This window comes from Peromyscus eremicus, chromosome 9, assembly GCF_949786415.1.
Source record: "Peromyscus eremicus chromosome 9, PerEre_H2_v1, whole genome shotgun sequence".
Classification (NCBI taxonomy): Eukaryota; Metazoa; Chordata; class Mammalia; order Rodentia; family Cricetidae; genus Peromyscus; species Peromyscus eremicus.
In genome coordinates this window covers 50,830,579-50,848,875 of record NC_081425.1, presented here as the reverse complement: position 1 = coordinate 50,848,875, position 18,297 = coordinate 50,830,579, and the positions used below count along the sequence as shown (strand labels likewise).

Genomic DNA, 18,297 nt, shown 5'->3' with positions numbered 1-18,297 from the left:
GTAGAATATATTCCTTGGTTTAAGCCACAGAAAATTCTGAGGCCACTGCGTCAAGGTTTAAGAGAACCTTGCTGATTCTGCCAACAGCAGACATTGGCACCATCCATGTGGTTCTGGTTTTGTAGGCAAGCAGAATGTTTGAATTGTGAGGTCATAAAGGCTTGTACCAAGATTCCAATCAAAGTCTATGGGCCAGGTAATGTGTCTAGGATCAGATTCACCATAGGGATCACCTGAGTGGGCTATGTGTAAGTCTGTGAAGGTGTAGCGTAACTTGCTATGCGATCCTGGGAGCTGGAGATGTCAGGATCATCTGATGAGAGAAGCTATAGGGACCAAGTGGAGCTTTGAGGAGGGTTAGGGGTAGGAAGTGGGGTCTGGTTGGTAGAAATAGGTCACATGGGCCTCTGAATGTCTTATCAGTACCTGATTCCTCTATACCTAGGATGCTATAATTTGATATGGATTAGGCTCATTACTAATAATAAAGCTCATTGGCCAATGGCTGGGCAAGAAGAGATTGAGCATGAGAGCCATACTAGAATAATTCTGGGAAGAGGAAAGGTGTCAGGGAGATGCCAGCCAGCCTCCAAGGAAGCAAGACATATAAAAAATGAGGTAACAAGTCATGAACCATATGGCAAGGCATAGATAAGAAATATGGGTTAATTTAAATGTAAGAGCTAGCTAATAATAAGCTTGAGCCATCATCCAAACATTTGTAATTAATATAAGCATCTGAGTGATTATTTGGAAGTGGCTTGGGGAAAGGGTGGGACAGAAAAAGCCTCTGTTTACAACAATTTCATTTCTTGTGCTGTGTGGACTGAGGCACTCCCTGTGTGTCATTTTCATACACAGCTGACAGTGGATATATTCATTTTATACTAGTGTCAGCACAAACACAAAAGCAATGTGGACACTGCCCTGGGCTGAGCTATTCTGTCCATGGCTTCCCTGCTGCCATGGTCTGAAATTTCTAAAGCTATCAGCCAAAATAAATCCTTCCTCTAATTCCTTCTGCCAGATGTCTCACCACCATCATGAGAAAAGTAACTAGTGCAGTGTGAGCTAGATAAGGAGGTGTGTGAGCTGTAGGCTCAATGTATGTGACACACCCATTGGTGGAGACTAAGACCTTGACTATCTCTAAGAACTAGCTGGTCCTCAAATGCCAAATTTTTAATGCAGAAAAACATTATGGAATAAATAAAGATCGATGCATACAATACTTCCCTTTACACCCTATTCCCCATATTTGCTCAGTCATGATCCTTTCTGCTCCTTGACCTGTTCAGTACTTTTGAGGGCTCACTTTGCATGTCTGCGATGTTAGTAATAGGTGTCCAAAAGAGATCCAGTGAAAAAAGGATGGAGTTGCATTATTTCTAAAGTGGCACTTCAAAGGTGTCACAATGTGTACTTATAGCAGCCTTATAGAATTGCAATGGAGCCCTATGACATCATAGTCTTTATAACATCATCAACCTGTGAAACATCACTCATGTGTATCATGGTGGCAGTGGTGTAAACAAGCCCACTCACTGCCAGTTGTGCATGTGTAGTACATACAACTGTGTGCAATGCATGCATGGTATTGATAATGATTGTGTTACTGCTTATGTGCTTTCTATACCATAAATTTTTAATATTAATGTGTGTTCCTACTTCTTAGAGAATAGTTTACTATAAAACAACATGTCCTGCTACACTGGCAAAAGCCTTAAACATTGTATGTTGACTGAATATTTTCTTTTTAAAACCAATATTTTTATTACATTTTATTGTGTGTGCATGCCACAGAGCATATATGGAAGTCAGAGGATAACTTATGGGAACTTTCTTTCCAACAGGTGGTTTCTGGGGATGAAACTTGGGTCATCAGTCTTGACAGCAAGCCCTCTTTACCTACAGATCCATCTCCCAGCCTTTTATTACATTTATTGATTGCCTCATTTTCTCTTATGCTTTACTTAATCTCATTTTGTTCATCATGTCCCTATTTTATATACCTAGAGACACGATGAAGAAAATAATATGAAATCTGCATACACACATATGCACAAACATACACAAGTATATTTATGCAAACACACACACATATACAGCACACAACCTAGATGTGCAGTTGACTATATAATATAGGTAAGTACAGTCTATGATGTTTACATAATGACAAAGTCACCTAATGATGCATTTCTTAGAATGTGTTTTCTTCATTAAATGATGCATAACTGACATCTCATTTTTGCCTTCACCATTCTGTGATGAACTCATTGCCCTCAAACTATTTTTTTCCTTCAGTGTTTTCAGCCACCTTCTTAATGCAATGTTTAGTCCTTCCTAGAACTTCCTAGCATGAGTGGGCTTATGTGCTTCTGACCCCCAAATGACCATTTAGGGTCATTAGTCACCCTTCCTTTTCTCAAAGGGAAGTCATTGTCATTCCCTCTAGCATGCAGGTCCTCTGCTGACTGGATCCAGCTGTTTGAATGTCACCTCTGCTTAAAGGCTCAGTTTACATTCGCTCAGCTAATCTCATTTCTATAGGCAGGAATTAATAACTTCACCCCCTGCACCCCATGGTGTTAGTCTGTCTGTTAGGATTCAATTTGTCCTATATTTTGTGATAATTTCCTTGGGATGTGGCAAAGGCTGATATATAGGCTGAGAAAGCTGACCCTTTCATCTCTGCTGGGGCTGGCATTACAGCTTAGGCTGGCTGCTGTAAGCCTGGGTCAGGACTCTAATGAACCCAAGTTTTATCTCTTCTTTGGGTGACCTGATCCTTTTTCTCATGCACAAGGTTGGGGTGATACCATGAGCAGATATAGGACTCTCACTCTTACAGCCTTCCCTAGTACCAGAGAGAACATCTTAGTGGATGTATTTCTCCCACTGTCCAGCATGGTATTTCTAGAGTTCAGATTGGGTTCCAGGAGCAACAGTACTGACATACAGTCTTTAGACATCTCCTATTCTTGTCAGACAGAGAGTGAGTCTAGGATTCTAGTTTACCTGTGGTTCATTTCCAGCGCTTGGGGCCAAGCCTCAAGGAAACTCCAGTCCAGACATATTCTGCCTGTTGTACTGCCTCCAGCCCACAGTATCTTCAGATAATAGGCATCATGGCAGGTGTCTTTTATACTGATGTTGGTACCCAGGCCACACCGCTACCTGCTCTGCTCCATGTGTCAGGAAGGCCAAAGGAAGGGCAACTGTTAGAAGCTGTACTACCCTCCTCTAGTGGCCTCTCTGGTGATGTTCTATTGCTGTGTTATGTGCTGACATTGTGCCCTGCCGTTTGGTTTTAAAGCTTGTCTAATAAGCGGTAGGCATTCCTGCTGTGAAGAAAAACTCTTCTCTCACCCTGACCATGACCCCTGCCTGCCTTCTACCCAGGTAGCAGCACAGAAAGGTGGGCATACAGGAAACACTTCAGAAGAGCAGATCACGTACCAGGAACTCAGTAATTACGACTTCAAAGTTCAAGAGGAGATATAGTTTGAAGATGCAGGTTTCCATTTATGTTACAAAATTCCAATTGTAAATCTAACATGGCCAGAAAACGAGCTAACATTTACATTTTCCTGTATACTCAGGGAAGATTTGCATTTATGATCATCCTCAGTGAGGCACTTGAAACAGCTCTGAGAGTTATTGGAAGCTGGTGTTCAGGGTAGCATGTAAACAATGCAGCATCCTATGGAATGATGTCAACAGCATTAAATACAGCAGTATATCCTGGGAAACTGCAGAGGCAAGAAACCCTCCACTGTTTAAACGCAAACGTGTTTCAAAGAAATAGCAGTGTGAATAAATAATAGCACCGATACCTGTTTCTTCAGGTGGGAGATATAAAATTAGCCAGGAACGGCATGTTTGATGATCAAAATGTGAGGAGAGATTTCAGTACCTGAGAAGGAAAATAAGCTGCCAAGATCTTTGAAGGTTTGGAGGCACACTAATTGGGCAATAAAAAAACACCCTCTTATAGTTTAAACCTAAAATGTCCCCCACAGGTGCGTATTTTGAATTCTTATTCCCAGATGGGAGTGCTATTTTGGAAGATTGGGGTACCTTTCAGAAGGTGGGGCTGAAGTGGGTCATTATGGGATGAGTCTTTAAAGGCTCCTGCCACTCTCTTGGCTTCCTGGTCTTCCATGATATGAATAGTCTCTGACATTCTGCTGCCATGGGTTAAGTCACTCTTTCAGGTCTTCGGCTCCATGATGGATGGGAAGCCTCTGAAGTTATGAAATAAGTCTTTGCTCCCCTTGGTCATATCTGTCGAGCATTCTCCTGTAATGATAGAAAGTGACTAATTCAAAGCCCTTATTCCAAGGTGACAAATTGTAGGCTGTGTCCACTCTGGGCCAAATGTGGCCACTCTTGTTTGTTCAAGCATTTTCTATGATCGCTTTCTGTGCCAGAGCAGAAGAGTTGAGCGCTGGCTGGTAGTGGCTGCATTAGTGTCTTGTCCACTCTGGAGGCCAGCTGGAGTTGGAGCTAGCAGCATGCACAGCCTGGAATTAGTATGACAAGCCTAGATCAGTACTCAAGTGGGTTGAAGTGTTCCATGTTTGTTTTAGGAGTACTGGCTGGCTCTGTGTCTGCAAGATCAAATATATATGTAAAATTTGGCTCATTGTAGGAAATGGTTTCTGCTTCTAGTCTAAATCTGTATGGGTAAGTCCCTGATCGATGGATTTGTTAACTTTTTATTTTGAAGTACTTTTTAACTTACAGGAAAATATTGCCACACAGTACTAACAACTTTCATCTATTTTTTACTCAGATAGTCATCTGAAGCTTTGCTAGTGGTCCCAGGAATGCCCTTTATAATATGAGGAGCGTGTCTGCGTACTCCAGGAATACATAGCTCTCCTGGCTCTCTAGGTTCCTTCAGTGTGGAATAATAATAATAATAAATCACAACTGTGTTTTTTGTTTGTTTTTTTTACTTTGAAATGATTATAGATTCACAGGGAGCTGCAGAATGGGCGGGAAGAGCTCATGAAAGCTTTGCCCATCTCTCCCTTGAATTAGTTCCTTTCCTCATTGCTGCCACAAAAACAGCTTAAGGAAAGAGGGCTTATTCTGGTTCACAGTTCCAGGGTACAGTTCAATACACATAACCAACTCAGTTAACCTAATCTAGAAAATTCCTCACAGATATGCCTAGAGATTTGTCTTAATGGTGATTCTAGGTCCTGTTAAGTTGATAATTGATACAAACCATCACAAGCCTACTCCTTGTCAACTTGACACATCAACATATCAATCATTTCCTCTCTTATTTCTGCTCACGATTGCCCTAGTGCCAAACGCATTCAGTCCAAGTTAAAAAGCTTCTGTGGTCTTCAACAGTTTAGCGTTGTTTAAATGTCCACATCCAAGTATCTTCTGAGATTCAAAGTGTTTTATTAACTGTGAGTCCCTATAACATCACGGAACAAATGACACACTTCCAGTATGCAGTGGTACAGAATAAGCATTCCCATTTAAATCGGGAGGAGAGAGGGCACAGAAAGAAAGGGTTGGACCATAGCAAGACAAAACCTCATCATGGAAAATGTAAAAGCTTACAAGCCCATTCTGGTACCTGGGGCTTATGATGAAATCATCTGGACTCTGAAGAACTCAGGTAGCTCAGTCACTCCAGTTCTGTATACACATAGGACACACACTCTTTGAATCCATTCATTCTGTGCCTGTATCTTTCCTTGGTGGACATCTCACAACCCTGGCATCTAGAACATTCTGACATCTCCACTGTAACTTAGGTTTCATCTCTACATTTTCAGAAAATAGCCTCTCAGGAACTCCCCCTTCAGCCTTTCCTTCTAGGCCACCTCCATTCTTTGATTCACAGTGACCCACAGAACCACTCTCTAGCGAGGATCCACAGTGCCCACACTTGATTTGGACTCAGGTATGGAACCTTTATTCTCTTTCCAGTGCTCAATTCCATGGACAATACACCCCTTCCCCCCATGCTGCAAACATCATAGTCTATCGCTAAACCTGTTGGTTATTCTCCATTACCTGATGGTAAGGCCCTATTGCTGAAAACTCAACTTACTTACATCATTGAACATGGAGAAATCAGTACCAACTAGACACTTTACTTCTACTGATTAGCATTTATGATGCTGAAGGAACTTTTCGGGCTAGTGGAGGAGAAAAGAAAGCATCAATGTCACTCAGCTACAAATTTGGAGACCTACAACAGAGGTCTGCCTGCAAGATATACTGGTGTAATAGCCACACACACACACACACACACACACACACACACACACACACACACACACACACACTGTTAGTCAGTTTGACATAAGCTAGGGTCATCTCTGAAGAAATAATCTTATTCAATAAAATGTAGGATTGATTTTTCTGTAGGTCATTTTCTTGACTAATGATTGATATGGGAGGCTTCTGGGCCAGTGGTCCTAGGTGCTATAAGAAAACAGGTTAAGAAAACTACAAGGAGAAAGCCAGTAAGCAGTGTTCCTTTATAGCCTTTCCATCAGTTCTTGCCTCTAGGTTCCTGTTTTGATTTCCTGTCTTGAATTCTTTTGCTGATGGACTGTGATGTGGAACTGTAAGTGAAATAAACCCTTTGCTCCCCAAGTTGCTTTTGGCCATGCTGTTTGATCATAGTAATATAAACTTAATTAAGGTACACATATATGTGTGTGTTAAATAGTATCCATTGCTATAATAAATAGACTAACAACTAAGGAGGCTGATGAGCATTTATACTATAAAAGCAGCATACTTCTGGTTATGACCTAGGAGAAATGATGGTGCAGATGGAGCATGGACACAGCTATTTGACAATACACTCTTGTTTGGGAAGGCTTGTTTGTTACTGTCATCACTGTCCTTCTCTTCAGGCTTTTCTACTGGGCAAAATATGCCTCCTACCCAATCAGCCCAGACTTACTTCTTGCCCTCATCTCTGGCTATAAGCCCATCTTTGAGCTTCCTGAAGACACCTTTCCCTGACCTTCCATCAGGTCTGAATGTTCTCCTACACTTTCTACACCCATAGCCTTGGCATATTGTAAATGGAAGTTTCTGTCCCACCAGCAACTCTCAAATACCCAGCAGTTGCATCCCAAATTATCACACAGAGGTTTATATTAGTTATAAATGTTTGGCAGATTACTTAGGCTTATTATTAACTAGCTCTTACATTTAAGTTAACCCATTCTTATTAATTTATTTATTGCCATATGCTCTGTGGCTTACTGGTCCTTCAGCATCCTGTTTCTTGGGTGGCTCACAGGGTCTGCATCGACTCTGCCCCTCTTCCTTTGAATTCTAGTTTGATTCTTCTGCCTAACCTCATCATGTCCTGCTGTAGGCTAAAACAACTTTATTATCAACCAATGAGAGAAATACATATTCATAGCATACAGAGGTTCCTCCCACAGTAGTATAGGTGATACCCTCCCACACCCCCTCATCACCAACTCCCCTCTGTCTTACCTCCTCTGACCTCTAATATCTTATTGTCTCAGACGAAGCCTTCTGTTCTTTCTGTTGAAGCTCCATTCTTTCCTTTGTCACTGGTCACCTTTCTTGAGAAGTGAGAGGTGGGTCAAATACTCTCTCTTCTTCAACAAAGATTATTTCATAAAAATGATCTGCAATGCACATCAGAAACAATTCTGTGTCACAAGGCCACAACCATGATGGGACATTTCAATAAACCATTTTCAGCCTTTGATCAAGCAAATTAAATGACAAATAAGAACACTAGATATTTGAATGTCATATAAATTTTTTTTTATTTTAAAAGATGTTATTAAACTTTGTACCCCATAGTCCTTTTAATCACACTTTGTGAAGCACATGTTTCATAGTTTATTTTGATCATCTGTAGCTCCAAAATTTGGCAATTTCCCATTTTTAGAGTTAATATCCTGTTTTTCATTAAGAGAGTTAGATATCTTCAAACTTTAGAAAACCTTTTTTATATTTATTGTTATTTAAGAGCTAAAGCCATCATAAAGCCTTTGACCTCCTTAAACATCATTTCTATTTTAAAATTAATTAATTAATTAAAATTTTGAGCCTGATCACAGTTTCCCCTTCCTCCTCTCCTCCCAGTCCTTCCCCACAACTTCCCATCCCCCATTCACTCCTCCTCCTTTCTCTTCAGATAAGGGCATGCCTTCCATGTATATCATAGCCAACCATGGCATATCAAGTTGCTGTAAGACTTGGTACCTCCCCTCCTATTAAGGTTGGATTAGTCAACCCAGTAGGAGGAAAAAGTCCCAAAAGCAGGTCACAGAGTCAGAGACAGCCCCTGCTCCTACTGCTAGGAGTCCTATCAGAAGACCAAGCTCCACAACTGTAACATGTACAGAGAGCCTAGGTCAGTCCCCTGCAAGCTCTCTTGGTGGTTCAGCTCTGTAAGCCCCTATGAGCCCAGGCTAATTGATTCTGTGAGTTTTCTTGTGGTGTCCTTGACCCCTCTGGTTCCTACAATCCTTTCTCCCTCTCTTTCACAGGATTCCCCAAGTTCTGCCTAATGTTTGGCTGTGAGTCTCTGTATCTTTGAACAGGATTTTATACTCCTTGTGTCTTTCTGTTTTCTGTTTCTTTATTCTGTTTGTCTTGTTTCATCAGTTTTACAACTACCCTTCACACAAATTATTTAGATCTATTTCTATTTGGTCTCAATGCTTATTATAGGATTTTTGAGTTCCCTGTCTCCCTATCACTTTTCCATTACTGAATCCAGTGGCCTGGAGAATGTTTTAAGTAATTTTTTCAGGAAGAGAATGCAAATATACTTTATAAACAGAATATGTGAAATCTGACTTTCTGTTGTTTTTATGCATGGAATAATTGGGTCACATCATTCCCTAACACCTGATTTCCCCCTTTTCTATTTGAAGATTATTATCTAGCGTATTTGTGAAAACACTGATTGATTTTTTACAGTACTCAATCAAATGTGGCACGAAGCGTGGCTGTTGTGGTTCTTTCGCAGCGTCTCCTTGTTTTATCCCAAACTGGCAAAGTCCTCTCATGTTTTTGTTGCACACATGAAATATATTTTCTCATTTTCTTCTGTTCTCTACACTGGGTCTTTTTTAGAAGATGCATTTTTATTTGAGAGCTGATCACTTTGCTGTCTTACAATGCAAGCTATGTTTGAAGACTACATACTCACTCAGTGACTCACTTAATAAATATATTTGACCATAGGTACTCCAGGTACTCCTGACCATAGGTTCTAGGTACTATGGGTATACTTATTAATAAAATGGCAAAACTCTCTGTTTTCCTGAGTTTATATTCTAGTACCAGAAACTAACACTACGTAAAAGCAAAAAGATAGCATACATGCGTTCCTTAGTGTTTGCATAGTCAATTTCAAGAACCCTTAGAGATGCCAAAATCCACAGGTGTCCAAACCTTTACAATCTATGGTGTTGTGTTTGTGCCTAATCTACCTAAATCTTCCATATACTTTAAGTCACCTCTAGCTTACTTGTGTACCTCATACAATGCAAATGTTGTATGCAGACTTCTTACATTGCATAGTTTATGAAATAATGACCATATGAAGAATGTCTGTTCACATTTAGTATAATATTTACCAAATTATTTTCTTTTCTTGTTTTTTGAGGTCTCTCTCTCTCTCTCTCTCTCTCTCTCTCTCTCTCTCTCTCTCTCTCTCTCTCTCTCTCTGTGTGTGTGTGTGTGTGTGTGTGTGTGTGTGTGTGTGTGTGTGTGTGTAGGCCAGAGCAGATCATATGTTGTCCTATTCTGCTACATTTCACCTTATTCCTTTGAGACAGGGGATCTCATTGAACCTGGAGCTAGGCTGGCAGTCAGCAAGGCACAAGTGATCTTGTCTCTACCCTCATGGTGCTTGGATTTAAGCACATGTGTGGCCACACCCACCTATTTTTAACAGAGGTGCTAGGATTCAAACTCAGGTTTTCTTTCATGTAAAACAAGTACTGTTACCAATGAGCCATTTATCCAGCACAATTACTAAATGTTTTTGGTGTGTGGTTTGTTGAATCTACAGGCACTGAACCCATGGCTGAGGTGGGTCAATTGTATGTAGTGTACTAAATAGTGGTGAATTCAAAGGAGAAAAGTAAGAGGAAGTGAAGCAGGAAAGTTGGCGGATGCTGCAAGTCATCTGTTGTAGGGTTAACTGAAAAGAAGGTGAGATTGGAATCCAGATGTGAATTGAATGATGGCATCATTGTATAACCAGTGGAAAGAAATCAGAGACATGGGTAGCAATAGATTGCGCACATACCCTAAGATGAAAATATTTCTGACATGCTCTAAAACATAAACAACTCTAGGGGACTACATATCAAGTGCCAAAAGAAAGTGATAGACGTCCATTTCTTTTTGAATTTAGCCTAGGGAAGACCCTACAAGGATCCTGAACTTATGTGGAGCATGGCAAGTCACTACTGGAAGAGTTGTTTATAGATGTCATTGTATTTTGATAGTTCACTCTGTCTGGTGTGCGAAGAAGAGGCCAGTGGTGAAGTGGAGAAACTGAGAAACCAGCCAGGAAGCTATTGCAGTATTTAGAAGATATTTTGTTGGCCTGGAGAGAAGGGTTAGCAGTAGAGACTGTGCAAAATGGTCAGATTTTAGATATATTTTTCAGGCAGAAGAAGGGTCTGACAGACTAGATATGGAGTGAGAAATGAAGAATAACATAAGACTGACTCTAAAGCTTTGGGACTGAGTAATGAAAAGAGAAGAGTTGTCATTGATGGAGATGAAGGAGAGATACCAGGTGTGTGGTTAGCAGGAACCTGGAGCTTTAATTTGGTCATGTTGAATTGGAGGTTGACACAGAAGTGCAGAAATCTGGAGTTGCTTTTGAACATATAAAGTTGGAGACTTCTTAAATAACATTAAAAGTTCCCTTATGTTTCATATAGGCTTCAAATACACAGTCTGGAGGTAATATGATCCAGTAGTTTAGTGCACCTGCATTTTCGATATGGTTCATTATTTGAGGTCAGGTGTGAAATTTTCCATTATGGTGTCACGTTAGCCTCAAAATGTTGGGAAGCAGTTTGAAGCATTTCAGAGTTTGGATTTTGAAATTAAAGATGTTAACTGTCTAATATATTGCAGTTCAGGAAGTTGGATACTACCACTTTTGTCATCTAATCAAGCCATAGATTTGGCTTGAGTATGACAAGATGACTCATTGGGATGATCATAAAATATATTATATATATGATAACACACACACACACACACACACACACACACACACACACTCCCATGGAGGAAGAAGTCAGTAGAGAGGGAACTAAAGATACAGCTGAGAGAAAAACTATGGCAATCACAGGTGAGAGAGGGTAGAATTCCATGCATAGGAGGAGACATTCTGCTGAGTGTGGGGCACAGACAAACCAAGGACAAGGACAGGAAAGAAAGCAGAGACTGCATGTCAGTAGTCGTCTGTGCATATCATGGTGGAGCTGGGGTTGCTTGCATTCCTTCTTCTTCAGTGACATCATTGAGATGGGGACAGGTGACAAGCAGCTGAGAGTCAGATGGGGAGGAGGACTTGAGGATTTATTTTAATGTTTGTTCATATTTCTTATCCTGTGGCTCATTCCTTTTTATTTATTGTAATGACTTCCCATCTTTTTTATTAGTTGCCTGCTGTCATTTTCATGGAAGGAGAAAACACAACCACAGACTTGGCACTGGAGAGCCCCTTGAGGGAGTGGACAGTCTGGAGTTTTGTTTAAGAGTCATCAGAAGCCAGGCTGGAGCACTCAGGTGAGGATCAGATGAACCACTTAGGTCCTGGCTACATGGAGGAGGGGGTTACAGCACAAACCTAATGCTCTCAGTGAGGAGGCTGCTGGCTTGCGACGGAACAGAATGGGGCTGGTGGCCTAATCACCATGGCTGGTGGCACTGAGGCATTGAGGATGCATTTAACCAGTGATTTAGAATGTGGAGCCGCAAGGCTAATAGACACTGCATATTCAATATTTTCATTTATAGCTCATAAATGCAAGGCTTGTCCTGACTTATTCACTACATGGAACACCTGTATCACAATGTATTTTCCCCACATAATTTCCCAGGTAATTAGTTTTATGGAGTATTGCCATTTGGCACATCTTTACCCCCTTTCGAAGCACTCCTGGGGATATTTGAAATACTGAAAAGAAATCTTACCACATAGCTGTATTTAGAAGCTGAGTGAGCATAAACGTACTCCATAGCAGCAGTATCAAAGCATTATCTGCTTCTATAAGCAGAATTCCCAGACATCCTCATGCTTAGAAATCCATTCACCTCCACACAGCCATGAAGACTTCTTTCTTACTGAAACTCCAGGATGGCATATAAGACCCAGGAGGACGTTGTTTTTTTCTAGCCAGACTTCTCACTCCCTCCTTCCCCCTTTTTTTTTCTAGAATCCCAAGAATCCATTGTCTTTGATGCATCTCCCTGACAGCTTTTCCAGCATTAGTCTTTAAGGTTGCAGGGTCATCCTCTCTGAACTACCACCTCTAATGCAACAGGTAGCCTAGATTTTAAGTTTTCTTTATTTTCTACTGATTATACATCCATGGATTTCATGGCCCAAGGTCCTAGTGTGCTCTGTATTGGAACCTGGCATGCTATTACTGCACCATTTAGTGATGAAAGAGTTTCAGTTTGTTTTCCTGGTGGATACGATTTGTTCCTCTCTTTCTCTAAATCACTCCATTGTTCTCAAAAGTGACTTTTGGATCTTCTTGGGTGAAGTAGGGCCTATGCATTGTTATGTGCTGGTCTGAAAGGATCTTTCAGGAAGGAGCCATAGTAAATGAGTGAAGATAAGGCATGAGATAGAGGTCCTTGTCCCATGAACAGTCAGTAGATACACAATATAGCATATAATCTGTATACAACATTGTGATAGGTAATCTTGAAAGAATTTTGTATCACCTGGAAAACACACCTTTGGGTAGATCTTTGAGGGCATTTCCAGAGAGATTGACCTGAGGAAAGAAGACCTACCCACTATCCCGTAGACTTGGATTCTTGGACCGGGTAAAACAGGAGAGGGAGAGTTGAGTACCACCTCTCACCTCTCTGTCTTTCCTGACATTAGCACAGTGTGAGCAGCACACCCCACTCCTGCCACCATGCTGTCTACACCATGTTCGAGGGTACCACAAACCCCGAGCCCAGATAAACTAGTCTTCACATAAGCTGCTGCTTATCGCATATTCTGTCACAGCACCCAGAAAAGTAGTGAGTATAAGTATGTATTATACTATTTACCATATTATTTATAGTAGACATTATGTATTAATATCATTTTATATATGTTCAAATAATATAGGCAGTAGTTCATCTTTAGACCAATACTGTTGGTTTCTTTCACAAGTGTTAACATATGGTATGTAATAATGGATTATATATGTTAATGATACAAAATGTATATGAAAGAAATAAATGTTAATTTAAAATGAGGTAGTACCTAAAATGCTTTATTAATGGATCAAAAATATAAATAATTGACTGTACTTTGAGATATTTCTTAATTCTTAGCGTGTCCTTTTGTGACAGATCAATCCACTCATCTATTTTTAGGTAGAGTTTATCTTACTTTTTAGCTTTATTGACAAAGATGTGCTTGTAAATATGTACATTTGCCTGGTCTTAGTAAGTCATGTTATTAATTATTTTAATCTCATCAGTTAAATGTATGAAGATTTTCATTGAAGCTTAGCTGGTAAGATTTTGTGTTTGGTGTGTGTGTGTGTGTGTGTGTGTGTGTGTGTGTGTTTGTCTGTGTACATGTGTGTGGGTGGGTGCATTCCTGTTTATGCATGCAGAGGCGAGAGGAAGAGGTTGAGTGTCCTGCTTTATCACTTTTCACTTCATTCCTTTGAGACAGGGTCTATCATTGAACCTAGAGCTAGGCCAGAAGCTAGCAGCTCCAGAATTCCTCTTGTTTCTGTTACTCAGAAAATGCTATGGTTACAGGAAGGCATAGCCATATCATGCACAGGTCCTAGGGATTTGAAATCAGTTCTGTAGTTGATTGTTTTTGCTGTTTTGGGGGGCCCACAACCCAGATCCCAAATAAATCACACATGGAGGCTTATTTTTAATTATAAATGCCTGGCCTTAGTTTGGCTTGTTACTAGCCAGCTTTTCTCAAATTATCCCACCTACCTTTTTCCTCTGGGCTTTTTCCTTTTCTTTCTTCTGTATATCTTACTTTGACTTTTACTCTGTGGTTTGCTTTGTGACTGGGTGGCTGGCCCCTAGCATCCTCCACTCCCTGTTCTCTTGCTCTTTCTTCCCTTTCCTCTCAAATTTCTTCTATTTATTCTCTCTGCCTGCCAGCCCTGCCTATCCTTTCTCTTGCCTCTCTATTGGCCATTCAGCTCTTTATTAGACCATCAGGTGTTTTAGACAGGCAAAGTAACACAGCTTCACAGAGTTAAACAAATGCAATATAAAAGAATGCAACACATCTTTGCATCATTAAATGTTCCACAGCACAAACAAATGTAACACATCTTACAATAACATATTACAACACAATTCCTTATGCTTGTTCAGCAAGCACTCAGTGTAACCCACTGGTCGATCTCACCAGCCCCCTATGTAGCATATGGTTGATATCTACCTGCCATCCTGGAAGATCAACACAGTGGCAGCTCACACATCTCAGTTATCTTAGTGTAGATATTGGGCAGAAAGTCATCTCTGCATGGTATAAGCGACAAAGGGGATAAAATTTTCCATGATCATTTCTCATCTTGTTAGGAATATCTGGGAAGAGTCCATTACAATTTTAAGAAGAATGCCCCGGGGGTGGAGAAATGACTTAGTTATCAAGGACACTTGCTGATCTTGAAAGGGATCTGAGTTTGGTTCCAAACTCCCATGTCTGGCAGCTCATAAGGGGATATTATGGCATTTTCTGGCCTCTGGGCACTGTGTTTATGGGCATAAACCCTTACACATATAAATAGTATGTAATTAAAAACAAAAGAAAGTCATTATAAATAACACAGAATAACAGCAACTTGGAAGGAGGGTAAGTGGCTAGAGCCACTTTGAAAAATGGCGTGGAATTTTCTGTAAATATTAAAAATAGAATTACCATATAATCCGGAAACTCCACTGTACAGCTGAAGGAAACAAAATGAAATCAATGTCTCAAACTGTTTGTACTACCATGTCCGCTGCACCATTGCTTATAGTTGGCCAGATATAGAAACAACCCAGCTGTGTAAGCAGATAAATTCATAAAGAAAATGTGATATATACATATACATATTGAAATATGACTCAGCCTTAAAAAGGAGATTCTACCATTTTGATAGCTGGGATGAACCTGGAGGATATTACACCGTTGTGATCCAGACCTGTCTAAACTAGTCAAATTCACAGGAGCATAGAGTGAAACGGTGGTTTTAAGTTTGAGGGACCAAGAAACAAGGAAGTATTAGAGGGTGAAGTGAAACCTTAAGTATCTGTAAAACATAACGCCTGTAGCTAATGGTTCTACGGTGTATACTTAACAAAGATGCTAAAAGAATAGGTTTCTGTTATGTGTTCTTAACTTACACAAACTAATTATAAACAAAGGAAAGTTTTGGAGCTGAAGGATATATCCATGGCATAGACTGAAGTGTGTACTCATGAGTGTATACTCATCTCCTAAATCATCAAGTTGTATATATTAAACATAGATGAGATTTTATATAGCATAAAGAAAGGAAGAAAGAAAGAGTGGAGAGGGAAGATGGGAGGTAGGGGGAAGAAAGGAGTGGGTAACAGAAGGGTTAAAAAACCAGCATGCCCTATGAGAGTGTGGCATTACCCCATATGCAGCACAGTGCCCTCTCCTTCCCATCAAACACCTTGAATTTGAAAGTGACACCACTGGCTGGCTTTGGAGACACAAAGGAGGTAAGGTGAGCCTGTGCCTTGTGTGATGGCCCTGGAAATGAGCCACATGATGCTTTTAAGTGCTATCCTACGTCAGATCCACATGACTTGCAGATGTCCCCCAGGATGTGGGGAAGATGGGTAACTGGGGTGAGCTCCCTGTTCCTGGATTGTACAGTCTCATAGCATAGCGACATTACTTCCTGAAAGACACGCAGGAAGTAGATCCAGGAAGCAGGGCATGCAGGAGCAGGCTGGTGTGATGGAAGCTACCACTAATCATCTGGTGAGGATGCTGAATAGAAGGTTGCATGGGCAGGCCCCGAGCAGAGGCCCTGGCAGTTGGCTTTGTGCCTGAGGTCTGTGGAGCAGGTCTGGCTAGCAGGCAGGTTCCCCCGGCTCTTGCTGCTTTTCCTGGATGGCTTGCTTACTAGTCACAGAGCTTCAAATTACAAAAGCAAAAGATGAGGGGTTGCCTTGGTCTAGGCTGCAGGAGCTCTTTATGTGGTCCAGCTCCAGGCACAGGCTGCGCTGGGGCTCATCTCACAATTAGAACTTGACTGAGCTTGACTTAGTATGTAAACTGTCCCCGTGGACTTACAGAGAGGATTGACCGAAACAGAGCATGACTGATGCCTCTGGTATTGGGATCCTGGCACCTGTTTCCATAAGATCTCTCCAAATGTCCATTTCCATCCCCTAAAGCTCCACAGCACTTCCCCTCATCTCTTCATTCTTTTTCTATAGTTTTAGTTTCGTACAGTTAACTGAGGTTTGAAAATATTAAAAACATGAAATGGAAAAATATTAGGTAGGTGGCTCCAGAGGAATGACCACCCAAGGTTTACCTCTGGCTTCTACGTGCTTGCTCATACATGTACACACATCTCCCCACCTCAGACACGCAAAGAATGGTCCTAAACCGGAAGAGCAATTTTATTACAGGACTTTTTTTTAACCATTGTTCTATTTCCTTATGGGTTGTTGATAATAATATCTCACTGTGCTTAATTTATGAACTGAACTTAATTCTAGGTCCACATGGGCAAGGAAAATGCAGTCTGCATAGATGTGGGGGTTGAAAGTACTGCTTTTAGACACCTGCTAGGGGTCTTAGGACATATCGCCCAAGGGGAAGAGGGATACCTCTTCTGTGCTTGCACTATGCCTCTGCTGTTCTTCTAGGTCTCCCAGACTCACTGTCTTGGAAACAGCTAACATCCGGGGCAGGTCACACTGTTTCTCTGAGTCCACAGTCTTAGCAGCAGAACTGTGTCGCTAGGATCACAGGCTCCAGAATCTGACAGCTGTGTTGATGACCCAACTCTTTCTGACACATGTTTCTTTGTTTAATTTACTTCTCTACCTTGTCTTGGTTTCCTCATACGCAAAAAGGCAAAAATATCATACCGATGACAGGAATTCTTGTACATGTAAAATCCTTCCCTTTATCCTTGACATGAAAGAGCCACTCACTAGTAGTGTCTGTGTCTATGCACCCCAGGGATACATCACATGCACGAGAATCCTTTTCTTCTTAGGGTATCATTCACAGGGCTTTTTTTCCATAAGGCCTCCGTGTGTTAGTTTCTTGTGGTACATTCTGTAACAAAGTATTTCTACACCTTTGTGATCAAAAGCATCATTATTTACCCAATGCCATTTCAGGTTAATTTTACGTTTGGTATTCCTATTGTGATTGGCTGTTCTCTCACCTCCTGGAGCCTTTGACCTCATTGATTTTTTCCTTCATTAATTAGTCCTTCCCTTCCTTTTATTCATCTGACTCCTGACAATAGGCTAAGCATTGTGTGAGGTGGAAATCATTAAGGTGTTCACAGTATAATGGGCAAACCGGCCTATCAAAATCTATTCCAGTTCAAGGGTCAGGACAGAGTTGGTGCTGAGTCACACAGCTATTGGAACTTGGTGACAGTTCTATCCTGGACTGTCACTCACAACAACCCAGAAGTGCTCTTCCCATCAAGAAAGTGTAAGATACCTGAAAACCGCAGAAGAAATCAAAAGGAAATATTCTTTCTCCTACCTTCTGAGACAGGGAGTTGAAGTGGCACAGATACATTCTGAGTCCCTCATTCCTTGTGGGCACAGCACCCATTTGACTCTTCTCCAGTGATGAAAATTGAGTTTTGTGGGTGGCTATTGCCTGCCCCTCCACACGCCTCATTATGACTGACATCATTTACTCCACCACAGGAGATTCATGCACAAGTCTAGAATGTCTTAGAGGCCCCCCTCCTTTGCTTGAATTGCCCCCTCTTCCTGCACTGCACACCAGCCCCTTGCTTAGTCAGTCACCATCCTACCTGACTGGCTTCGGCCTCTCTA

The 18,297-nt window shown here is 41.1% G+C and overlaps 1 long non-coding RNA gene across 1 annotated transcript in view; it reads left to right on the top strand.

Moving 5' to 3' along the window:
* Nucleotides 1-204: 204 nt before the first annotated feature.
* Nucleotides 205-18,297, top strand: part of LOC131919909 (uncharacterized) — a 183,588-nt gene continuing 165,495 nt past the window's right edge. Inside the window, exons 1-2 of the long non-coding RNA XR_009381461.1 lie at nt 205-618; nt 11,685-11,811. This is a non-coding gene — a long non-coding RNA (uncharacterized LOC131919909). The remainder of the gene's footprint in view (nt 619-11,684; nt 11,812-18,297) is intronic.